Source organism: Apium graveolens, chromosome 9, assembly GCF_009905375.1.
Source record: "Apium graveolens cultivar Ventura chromosome 9, ASM990537v1, whole genome shotgun sequence".
Classification (NCBI taxonomy): Eukaryota; Viridiplantae; Streptophyta; class Magnoliopsida; order Apiales; family Apiaceae; genus Apium; species Apium graveolens.
Genome location: NC_133655.1, coordinates 77,661,407 through 77,673,614, shown reverse-complemented (window position 1 = coordinate 77,673,614; position 12,208 = coordinate 77,661,407).

Here is a 12,208-nt window from a genome sequence, read left to right as displayed (position 1 = left end):
GTTAACAGTTACACGTTCTTGATTTGCTAATTCCACCGTCATTATTTCATTTAAACACTCAACTGGACAATTTAACTTACTAACAAAATCTTGTGAAACAAACGATCGAGTTGCTCCCGAATCTATTAACACTTTGGCACATAAAGAATTCACATTAAGCGTACCTGCCACGACATCTGTATCCTGGATCGCATCCTTCACCGACATGTCAAAAACTCTAGCCCTCGGAGTCTCATTCACTGTTGGGGTAGATCCCATAATCCTTAATGCATTACTGATTGAGACTGGTGTCTTGCAATCCCTGGCCATATGTCCTGGCTTCCCACATTTAAAGCATGTAAATCCAATGGCTGGAACCTTCACTGCTGGATTCCGGATAGGCTGATCCTTATTCGCTGGCTCTCTTGCTGGCTGATTTCGGCACTCCCTCGAGTAGTGCCCTTTCTGGTTGCATTTAAAACATACCACATTCAACTTGTTACAAACTCCTTCATGCTTCTTTCCACATACTTGACAATCTGGAAAAGTTAATCTCAACTGATTCGACTGATTCACATTAGCTGGACGATTGCCCTGGCCTCCGTCTCCTGCATTTTGTCTCCTGAAATTAAAATTTCTCCCTGGCTGAAACTTGCTCTTCTTAAAATTTGGAAACTTCCCTGTTTGTGACTGACCTTCACTTCCCTCAACTTTCCTTTTCTTGCTTTCCTTTTCTTTCTGGAACATCTCACTCTCCGTCTCTGCGATCATAGCTTTCTGTACAACCCCGACATAGGTATCCAATTCAAAAATAGCTACCTTCCCTCTGATCCATGGCTTCAAGCCTTGCTGGAATCTCTTAGCTTTCTTTCTATTAGTATCAACATACGACGGCACATACCTTGACAATTCCTCAAACTTCCCCTCATAATCTGTTACCGACATGTTCCCTTGCTTTAATTCTAAAAACTTCAGCTCCATTTGATCCTGAACAAACTGAGGAAAATACTTTTCTAAAAACAATTCCTTAAACCTTTCCCAAGTAATAACATCTGTGCTTTCCAATGTCTTCACCATCTCCCACCAATAGGTGGCCTCATTCTTCAGATAGTAACTTGCAAATTCAACCTTCTGCTCCTCTTTCACTTTTACCAAGGCAAATGCCTTCTCTATTTTCTTTAACCACACATTTGCTTCAATTGGCTCTAAGGAACCCTTGAATTCTTGTGGGTTTACTGCCTGAAAAGTTTTGAAAGTTACATGGGGATTGGTCTGTCTCTGCTGTTGTTGTGCCAGGTGAACTATTTGTTGGGCCAAGATTTGAAGAATCTGGGCTATTGTTGGGTCCATGGGTCTTGGGTTCACATTCTGGTTTGTTTCATCTTGGTTGTTATTGTTATTGTTGTTGGTTTCTTCATTCTGGGTGTTGGTGCGGGTATTTCTTCTGGGAGGCATTTTCTGTAAAGAATCAATCAATTTATTTAGCTTTTGAATCAAATCTTTGTATAAAAGAAAAGTTTTGTAAAATAGAAATATCTCTGTTTGAAAACAGTTGTAACTAAGTAAATTGCATGCTTATTTATAGAATATAAACAATTATGGAAAACAGGGTACATGGTATCACAGGGTATACTGGTGCAATAAATAAGGTAAAGTAAAACAGGTACGATAAAGTAAATGACAGTGTTGAAAAAGAAAAGGTACTGATATATAGATCAAAAGTTTTAGGTAGTACAAGCGTAAAGACGCTTCGAAAGTAAAATCAAAAAGGGTACAACAACCTACTCACTAGTCAGCATCGCTAGTCTATAAATACAACTCAAAAGTCTACTGATACACACTACACACTACTGTCCATACTACATAACCATAACAACACTGCTCAGCATCTCCATCTCAGAATCTCTAACTCATGGCAAATCTGGACCTCCTATCTCCTCAAGTTCCTCTAGAACCCACTTAGCCCACTCCACTAGGAAATCAGAGGTGATGTCCCCATGGGTAGCCTCAGCAATCCTCACAACAGCTGTTCTACGAAACGCCTGGAGCCTCTCCCTAAGTCGCCTCTCACCACTCCCCATCTCTCTGGTACGCATGATATGCAATAACTCCTGGATCTGACCCTGTAGGAATCGCTGCTCCATAAGGCAAGCCTCAAACTGATGATATGGGACAGGATAGGAAGAGAACTGGAAAGGTACTCCTGTGACTGAATGACTAGTAAAGCCTGAATTAGTATGTGGGGGTCCTCTGACAGGTGGCCTCATGCCTGGAGGTGGAATAGCCTGCAATGGTACGGGCTGCAACATCGGTGGAGGTAGAATAGCTAATGCTGGTGGAATCACAGGACGTGGATCCGATGCTGGTGCTCCAACTGAAGGCTCTGAGTGATCAGCTGATACGGGAATAAAAGAGTCGGCCATCTCTGCTATCTGAAATCATATCGTAATATAAGAATCTCGTACCACGACATAAACTATACTAATACCGGTTATACCATAAAACTCAACCTCTCGACGTTCTATCATCCTATACCTTACTTCTAATCCTATCCCTCTACCCATTCCCGTCAACCTAGGCTTGTGTCAGTGACTTATAACCTGTAGCTCTGATACCAAACCTGTGGCGCCCTCCAAACCCGGGTCAGAAGTTTGGGGTCCACAGATACACCTTAATTATAACTTGTTTATAACAATAATAAAGATAATAATAATATATGCAGTGACCCTACTTACCAACCACCATGGACCGCAACAGGTTAAAGTATGCACACAAGCCAAACACACTAATATATTACAAACCGTTCAAATCCCAACTATTTCAAACTCAAACTGAGTATTAAACATTATTACAAACTTTTACAAACTTAAATTATTCCAAAAGAAGCCTACTAGCTCCAATTTCTCAACCTGAACCCCTAGCTCTCGCGCTGGACTGGGGATCCTCTTTACCAATTGGTTCCTTTTTAACGGGAAAGAATATAAACAACATCGCACAAATGAGCTACTAGCTCAGCAAGTCACAATGACAAAACTGAGAATAATGATCATTAGATGAATATGGTTATGATATCAAGTGAACAATGGATTATGATTTAGAATTGGATATTATAATTTTAATTTAAAAACCAAGGTTAGGCTGCTGATCAGTCACGCACTAACCCCGAGCAAGGCACACAACATTGCTCTAACTACTGGATTCAAGGCACACATTGGCCTAACTTGACCATTATATGGTCTGACCACGAATCTGGTCCATAATTTTATAAAAACAATCCAATTCTAACATAATAACAGAATATACAATAATAAACAATAACCGAAATCATTAACAACAATAAATGTTTAACAATGAAAGGGTTTCAATCCTTGTAAGGATCAATAAGGCAATTTAAAAGCTTGGATGCTGGGTAATGAAAGAATTGGATAACAAATGAATCAACATTTCAAGGTTTCAAGGATTTGGTCTTTCCAAGTATAAGATACCATGGGTTGAGTATATAATAGTTCATTTCAGTGTTTGGTATTTAGTTTGTATGTATTTGTGGAGTAGTATCGTAGATTTGTGATTCTTGTTTGGGTATACAATAATCAATGGATTAGAAAGAATATGATTCATGGCTCAAGAATAATAACTGAAATCAGGATTTAGGTTTTTGTGCTTCAAAGCACTTGCAATATCACAGGATTATCAAGTACTATAATATCTCGAGAAAGTTCAGAACACTTGCCTGATATTAGCTTACTACACTGCACTCATTTCCAATCACAACCGTCTTACTCTTCAACTATCTGTTTCCTTTTCTTACGTCTTGCCTCTTCTGCTCACATATCATAAGCATCTATCAATAATTTACTCATGGAATTCTATTCAACACATACTTCTATCTACCCTTCGTTTTACCCAAATCCGATTAACGGATTGAAAGTTATGCAATAATCAAGTAAACACCGAATATATAGACCGATAGTCAATTAACAAGTCACTTATAGCACATAATACATCACGTAATCAATGATATATTATTTATAAAGAAGTCTCGGGTCATAAATAGGCTTTCTGGTATTTAAAATGATTTTTAAAACATTTTTCGAAATTAAAACGGGTTATTGGATCAATTTCGGGTTAATAAACAGGGTTCGGTTGGCCCATTCTGGCTCCGAAATAATTTTAGAATAATTCTCGAGCCTTGGAAATAATTTGGAATAATATTTTAAAGCTCGAAACTATTTTTCAGAATTTTTAAATCATTTTTAAATAATTAAATCTAATTAAATAATTAATTAAAATCAATTAATAATTAATTAAATCAATTAATCAATTAATTTTCGAATTAATTGACCAATTAATCAATTATAAATTAACTGAAATTAATTAACTAATTAATTTAGATTTATTTGTGAATTAAAAATAATTTTCAGAATTAAAATAATAATTTTTAGAATTTTCAGAATTTAAAAATGGATTTTTATAATAAAAATAAATAGGAAATATGATTTTTAAACATTTTATAAACAGGAATCCTAAATTTGCAAAGTCTGGAAACTTCAGGGACCTAACTGCATCGTTTTCAAAAGTCCAGGGACCAAACTGCAATTTTTACACCCCGTCGCCGGAAAACACAGAGGTGGCCGGAGAACACGTTCCCGGCGTCCTCACCCCACCAACACCTCCAGATCACATCTACACAACACCAGGAATACAACCATGCAATCAATTCATCCTAACAATCCCTGAGTTGGTCGGAATTTGGCCGTGAAATTTCCCAGTTTCCGGCGAACATCGGAAAACTTCAAAACACAACTCCCTTCTCTACAGACCTCGTTGGTTCATGAAACTTATACGACTAGATTGCAAATTTCATAGAGAACACAACCCACTATAACACAACATCAATCTATCACAGAATAAGAAACCCCCAAATTTCAATTAAGAACATTCATACGGGTTATAAACCCTAATTTTAAAATTCGAAAATCAAACTCAAATTTGAACATGTTATTAAACTCCAAATCAGACGTATGACATATGAAAATCATCAGGAAAACAAGCTCTACAACATGCAATCATCAAATCATACAAACAATCATCTGAACAAAAATTCATATTTTTAATAAAATAAATTCGAAAATAAATAAATTTTTAGAAAAATAACCTTGATTTCTGCAGTGAAACAAAACTCAGAATCTGATAGAACACTTCAAATTCTTCGTTTTGGTTACTCAAGCTTTGAAAACAGAGATCGGTAACGCCTTCGTTTTGCTGTTTGATTCTTAGAACAGTTTATGTAATTAGGGCTTTTCTCTGAAAATTATATAATTATCTGTCTGCAAATGATTTTGATACGAAATAAAATACGGTAAAAGGCTATTTATATTTACGAAAAATTAGTATCCCGTTGGATCATTCCGGATATAAAACGGTACGTTTATTTGTAAAAACTGATCAAACGGTATCGGTTTTCGGGATAATTATCCAAATCAGTACAATTTGTACTGCGGTCTTGGTCTCAGCATCTGGTTACACGTATTACGAAGTGATAATTGGGATAGTTTAATAAAAAGCTCCCGTTTATCGAAAATACGGGTTTTATTGATTTACCGAAATGAATATTGTATCGAAAATGTTATGCCGGGACCCGCGCAGGACAAACCGTACGCCGGATCGAAAAAGTCGAAACATGGAATATGCTCGGAATATTACAATTAGGTTAGGAAGGAGTTCTCGAAAGAGTTTCGGGTTTCAAAAACGTAATAACGGGTGACGTCGGTTGGTTCCCGTTTTTATAAAATAGATTTTAATTACCCGGAAAAAGATTTTAGAAATTTCATGTGATTCTTATAAATCCATAAACCAACATAAAAATAATTAGGAAGATATGACAATTATCTATATTTTATTTTGGATATATAAAAATTAAAATAATCAATTAATATTATTTTTGAATATTCAAGTACAGATAACACTTAACAATTAGCTCACGGAATAGATACTGAACACACATAATAATTATATAATAGCAAAAATAATTACACGATATATCCCGGATATTAAATTTGAAGCCTCAGAATTTGACTTTTCTTTGATCACAATGCCTTTTACCTTATGCCTTGGAGGTTTCTTAGCATTAGAAGCTTTAGACTTTAGATTTGTCTTCTCAGCTGCAAATCTAGCTTCTTCCTCCTTGAGATTCTCTAAATCAATTCCAGGATTATGCTTGAGAAATAGTCTTCTAGAAATCTCTTCATCAAGTGTCTGAATTTTAGGATCTTTGTAGTAGACAGTATTCTGCTTTCCCTTGAGCTTCAGAGTCTGCAAAAACTTCTAAGAGTCTTGACTTTCAGCTTGAATCAGAACATCAGAATCAGAACTTGCTATCAGATTTTGAGCATTTACAGCATCAGAACTTGTCTTCTTTTGAGTAGAAGTAGAAGATTTGCTAACATCAGTAATTAGTTTCCTTGAAGAAACTTTGTTGCTTTGCCCTTGACCTTGACCCTTGCTTGGGTTTCCCTGGTCATCACCTGTGTCATCCTTTTTCTTCAGTTGTTGAGTATTAGAGCATTTGGACTTAACTACCTTCTCCCCCTTTTTAGCATCATCTGGTAGTAGGAGAGAGAGAAGAAGTTCTACTGAAGATTGAATTTCATTAAGTTGAGCTTGTTGAGAAGCTTGATTCTACAGGACCTCAGAAATTTGGGCCTGTTGCTGTTCTTGAACCTTCTCAATGGCTTTAACTTTCTCAGAAATAGGTCTGATAAACCTCTTTTTGTCTAGATTGATCTCCATATCCAGCTTATCAGATCTTTCCAAAAGTTTGTCAAGTTTTTCATGAGTGATGGAGTGTTGACCTTGAAGAGACTTGATACTTAGAGCTGTGACTTTGAGTTGTGTCTTGAAATCAGAGTTTGTCAGCAACTCATCAGCTTTTGCAATATGCTCTATCAAAACTTTGGAGCTTGGAATGAAATCAGATTTATTCCACTTCTTGGTCCACTCAACCCCTCTGTTAGTTTCTTCCCAAGGAACAGGAGCAGCTTGTTCAACAAATTTTTCAATCAGTGCCTCCTTTCCAAGAATGAGAGCTGGAGTATTAACTGGAGCTGACTCTCCAGAACTTGCAGAAAACTCATCATCTTCTGACAGTATTAAGTATGTGTCACTGAAGGTGATTCTGTAGTAACTTCATCTAAATTCTGAGTATCAGAATTTATCTCCAGAATTGGAGTTGTTGGTATCTCAGCCTGTAAGATAGGAGAAGTAGCATTAGTTGGCTAAGCTGCAGTACGAGCTTCTAGATAGAGCACAGTTGGAATGATCAGCCTATGAAGGTCAATTTCAGGATTAATCCTGAATCTTCAACTGTAACATTATCATGAATAGGAGAGACAGGAGGTGTAATCACTGTATTCTGAAGAGTGTCTTCAGCCTGAGTTGGAGGAGGCAAAGATTCAATTACTATTGGCTTAGAGATCAGAGATTCCTGATCCCCTTCCTCAGCTTCATTAGTATCCTCAGATGGAGATTATGCCAAATGCCTTCCTGCTCTCTGTTTCTTTGATCTCCTGAATGGTATAGGAGTTGCTTGATTAGCATCAGAACTTGAAGTTATTTTTCTCTTCAAAATATCAGAATTTTCAGCTTCAGTTTCTTTCTGAGAAGTTACCTTTTCACCTTCCACTGTCACAGGTTCTGATGCTTGAACCTGGACTTGCTTATCTTTATCATCAGATTCATCCCTAAGAATCATCCTTCTTCTCCTTGGTGGAGATTTAGGAACAGATTTTGCTCTTTTAGGCCTGGAGGATGAAGTTCTGATGGTAGGTACTGATGGTTGAGGTTGAGATGAATGAGCTGGCTCGAAATATGTTCTGATGGTAGGTTGAGTTGGTTGAGGTTGAGAAGTGGTAGGTGGTTGATTGGTTGTAGGTGCTGATGGAGGTTGGGATGGTTGTACATCAGGAAATATAGCACTGTATGTGAGAGGGTCAGAGTTTACTAAGGCATGTTTGACTGACTGTGGAATTTGGAGGGGTCTTAGTACAGCCTTCCTATTATCAGTAGATAATAAGTCAGTGGAAGCCCTTTTAGCAAGTTTAAAGGGTTCAATCAACTCACTAGCTAGTTGGGCCTTATCAGAACTATAGAAACTGTAAATAAGTTGGCAAAATCTAGCAAAATATACAGTATTTATGTCCCCTTGCATCCTATCCCCAATAAATCCTAGCACAGCACTAGCATAATCAAAATGAGATTAAGTAATTAGAGCATACCCAGTTTTCTAGACTAAGGATTGGAATTACATCAAAGTTGGAGCACTTGTTTGCAAAGGCGTTGGTGATGTAGTCGAAAAAGAAACTTCATTCCCTCCTTATATGGGGTCTCTTCAATTGGCCCAGCTTTGCCAAAGGCTTTTCATAGCCTAGATTTGCCATCATTTGTTAAAGAGCTGGCTCCTCAATTATTGAATTGAAAATACAATCTTCTGGCAGATGTAGAGCTTTGCGAACAGTAGACACATTCACCACATGTTCATCCTCCCCAGTTGTAGATATGATGCTTGGAGACCCATTTGCACCACCATCATCATAAACACCACTCCTCTAAAACTCCAGCACTTGAGTTCCTGTTAGTGCTTCTGGTTGGGTCAAAGCATACCCAATCTCACTTCGAGATAGAAAATCTTGGATGCAGTTAAGTTCTGATGGAGCTTCATCCTTAGAAAGAATAGCCATGTAGTTATTAGGAACAAACTTGGCTCCATCATAAATCATATCTTTTGGTGCCATTTCTGTAGAAAAATAAGTGAGAAAATGTGTGTTTGCAAAGTGTTTGATAAAAATCATGTGAAAAATAGAGCTTTAGAGAATATTAGAAAGAGGAAGAGAATAATAGAGATAAGAAAATAATTAGAAAGTAGGTAAAATATTGTAAAATCTTTTAACTCCCATATATATATCTCTCCACCCAACAGCTCTTTTTGGAAGTAAAATAGACATTTTACACCTGTCAGCCAGTAAATAGTTAAAGCAGTGGTTGGTGGGCATGAGAAATAAGAAGTAATTATTTTGCACATGCAGTTGTCAAGGCAAACACGGTTCCCACTAACCAAATGATTATGAATGTTTTTATCTCACTTAATTATTTTCTGATAAATATGACCGTTATAGTAAAACCACAAATAAGTCAAGTAAATAAATAATGCCACGTAAGCATCAGAGTTTGGACCTTGACTATTATCAGAATTTAATGGTCATCAGAACATGGCTTCTGTACTCAAAAGGTGAATGTCTATTTATGTGTTTCTTCATACAAATACTGACTTGTTTCTTCAGAGTTTAATCATCAGAACTTGTCCTCAAAATTTATGCAAATAATACTTAACTGTTTGTCAAAAACAACTTAACCACCACAGTAATTTTCATCATTCACATGGAGTGAGAGTGTGTGCATTTGCAAATGATCAGATAAAGATTAAAGTCTGATAAACTTTAGTATATCTTAGAAATAAGGCATAACTAAGAAAAGTGCTTAAAATTTGTCTTTAATTTTGAAGTCTACTATAGAATAAATTTATGTAAGAGTCCACCTCAACTATTTTGTGCTCATTTTATGCATCTTTTGACATTCTTTTTACAGTGGCTTCTCAGTGTAAGTCATAATTTATACTATTATCAGAGTATTTCTCCAGTAATCATAGAATGTGAAAAGTCACCAAGAAAATTTTATTTGCTTTTCCAATGCATATTACTTAATACCAGCAATGCACTTGAGTCTTCCCTTTCACATATTTACTCTAGATCTCAAAGGAGTACATGACCTCAATTTTCTTTTCTTTTCTTTTATTCAGGTAAGTGAGGCTTATCAAGCATGTAGTTCATCCTTAAGATTTACTGACATCAGAATTTAACAGATAAGAAGCAATAATCCAGTTTGTGACTTAGTAAAGTAAATTTGACTAAGCTCAAATTCAGAATTTGCTTGTGTTAAAGAATTTCCACATAAACAACTAATTCAAACATGGGATTTCTAGTATGTTAAAGACTACTAGGTCAGCATCTAGCACAGTAATCCTCATTGGAATGAATAGTCATAGATCATTCAAAACACTATCAGAGTTTATAGAATCACATCAGATAACAATCAGTATTTAATATATTACAATTAAAGCACAGATTACATGGAGATAAGACAATCTATAAACACTGATCATAAAGTCTGATGCATGAGAACAAAAACTAAGCAGAATTTGAGAAAGAACCTGAAACCATTCCAAGTTCATTTACCAGTCTTGTAAAAGTAGCTTCACATAGTGGTTTTGTGAAGATATCTGCTAGTTCTTGATCTATTGGAATAAAATGCAATTCCACTGTACCTTCCATTATATGTTCCCTTATGAAATGGTACCTAATGCTGATGTGCTTTGTTATTGAGTGTTGAACTGGATTACATGTCATAGCAATAGCACTTTGATTATCACAGTAAATGGGTATTTTAGAAAATTCTAACCCATCGTCCAGTAGCTGATTCTTCATCCAAAAAATCTGTGCACAACAGCTTCCTGCAGCAATATATTCTGCTACTGCAGTTGATGTGGAAATTGATTTCTGTTTCTTGCTAAACCAAGAAACCAATCTGCCTCCAAGAAATTGGCAGCTTCCACTAGTGCTTTTCCTGTCTATTTTGCATCCTGCAAAATCTGCATCTGAGTAACCAATTAGCTTAAAATCTGATTCTCTAGAATACCACAATCCTAGATCAGTTGTACCCTTGAGGTACTTGAAAATTCTTTTCACAGCTATTAGATGAGGTTCTCTTGGATCAGCCTGAAATCTTGCACAAATACAGGTAGCATACATGATATCAGGTCTACTTGCAGTTAAATAGAGTAAAGAGCCAATCATACCTCTGTAGTTAGTAATGTCTACTGGTTCTCCAGTATCTTTATCTAACTTGGTTGCAGTGGCCATGTGAGTGGATGCAGTTGAACAGTCTTGCATTCCAAATTTCTTGAGTAAATTTCTGGTGTACTTGGATTGATTTATGAAAGTACCTTCTTCATTTTGCTTGACTTGAAGTCCCAGAAAATAGCTAAGTTCTCCCATCATACTTATTTGATATCTTGACTGCATTAGCTTTGTAAACCTTTCACAGAGTTTGGCATTTGTAGAACCAAAGATGATATCATCAACATATATCTGTACCAAAAGTAGGTCCTTTCCATGGTTGAGGTAGAACAGTGTTTTATCAATTGTGCCTCTGTTAAATCCATTTTCCAGAAGGAATTGAGTTAAAGTGAGCTTGCTTAAGGCCATAAAGTGTTTTATCAAGTCTGTAGACATGATTAGGAAATTTTGGATCTACAAATCCCGGAGGTTGTTCAATATATACCTCTACTTCCAATTCTCCATTGAGAAAAGCACTTTTCACATCCATTTGAAAGACTTTAAACTTCTTGTGAGCAGCATAAGCCAAAAAGATTCTTATGGCTTCCAATCTAGCAACTGGTGCAAATGTTTCATCATAATCAATACCCTCATGTTGAGAGTAACCTTTAGCAACCAGCCTTGCTTTGTTTCTTATAATTATGCCATTACTGTCAGTTTTGTTTCTGAACACCAATTTTGTGCCAACAATTGATCTGTTCTTTAGTCTTGGCACTAGGGTCCAGACTTTATTTCTTTCAAATTCATTTAACTCTTCCTGCATTGCTTGCACCCAATCAACATCTTGAAGAGCTTCTTCCACTTTCTTTGGTTCATTCTGAGATAGAAAGGAATGATAGAGACATTCATTTGATGTTGCAGTTCTAGTTCTGACACATGCTTTATGATCCAATTATTAAGTCAGGTGTGGCGCCCCAAAACCCGGGGTCAGGAGTCTCGGAAGAAACGCTATCTAAACTCACACAATTCACACTACAATATGTAAATACTCACGCTTCACGACCCCATACTTAACACACACACACTACAGGTTATTGTCTTGGAAACGAACCATCATTACTAGAGAAATTTTATTACAACCCAAATGTAATTAGTCTTACCGGGGGTGACCTTTAAGTAAGGTTAATCCGCCGGCCGAATATACGCTTCTTATTTCTTATTTTACATAAACCATACTTATAAATAAGCCGAACTATAAACAACTGAAAACTAATCCAGCTTATTCCGACTACCTGAGGTACCGCACCAAACAATCTACGGAACAGCTGGCCATTTCCTACCCG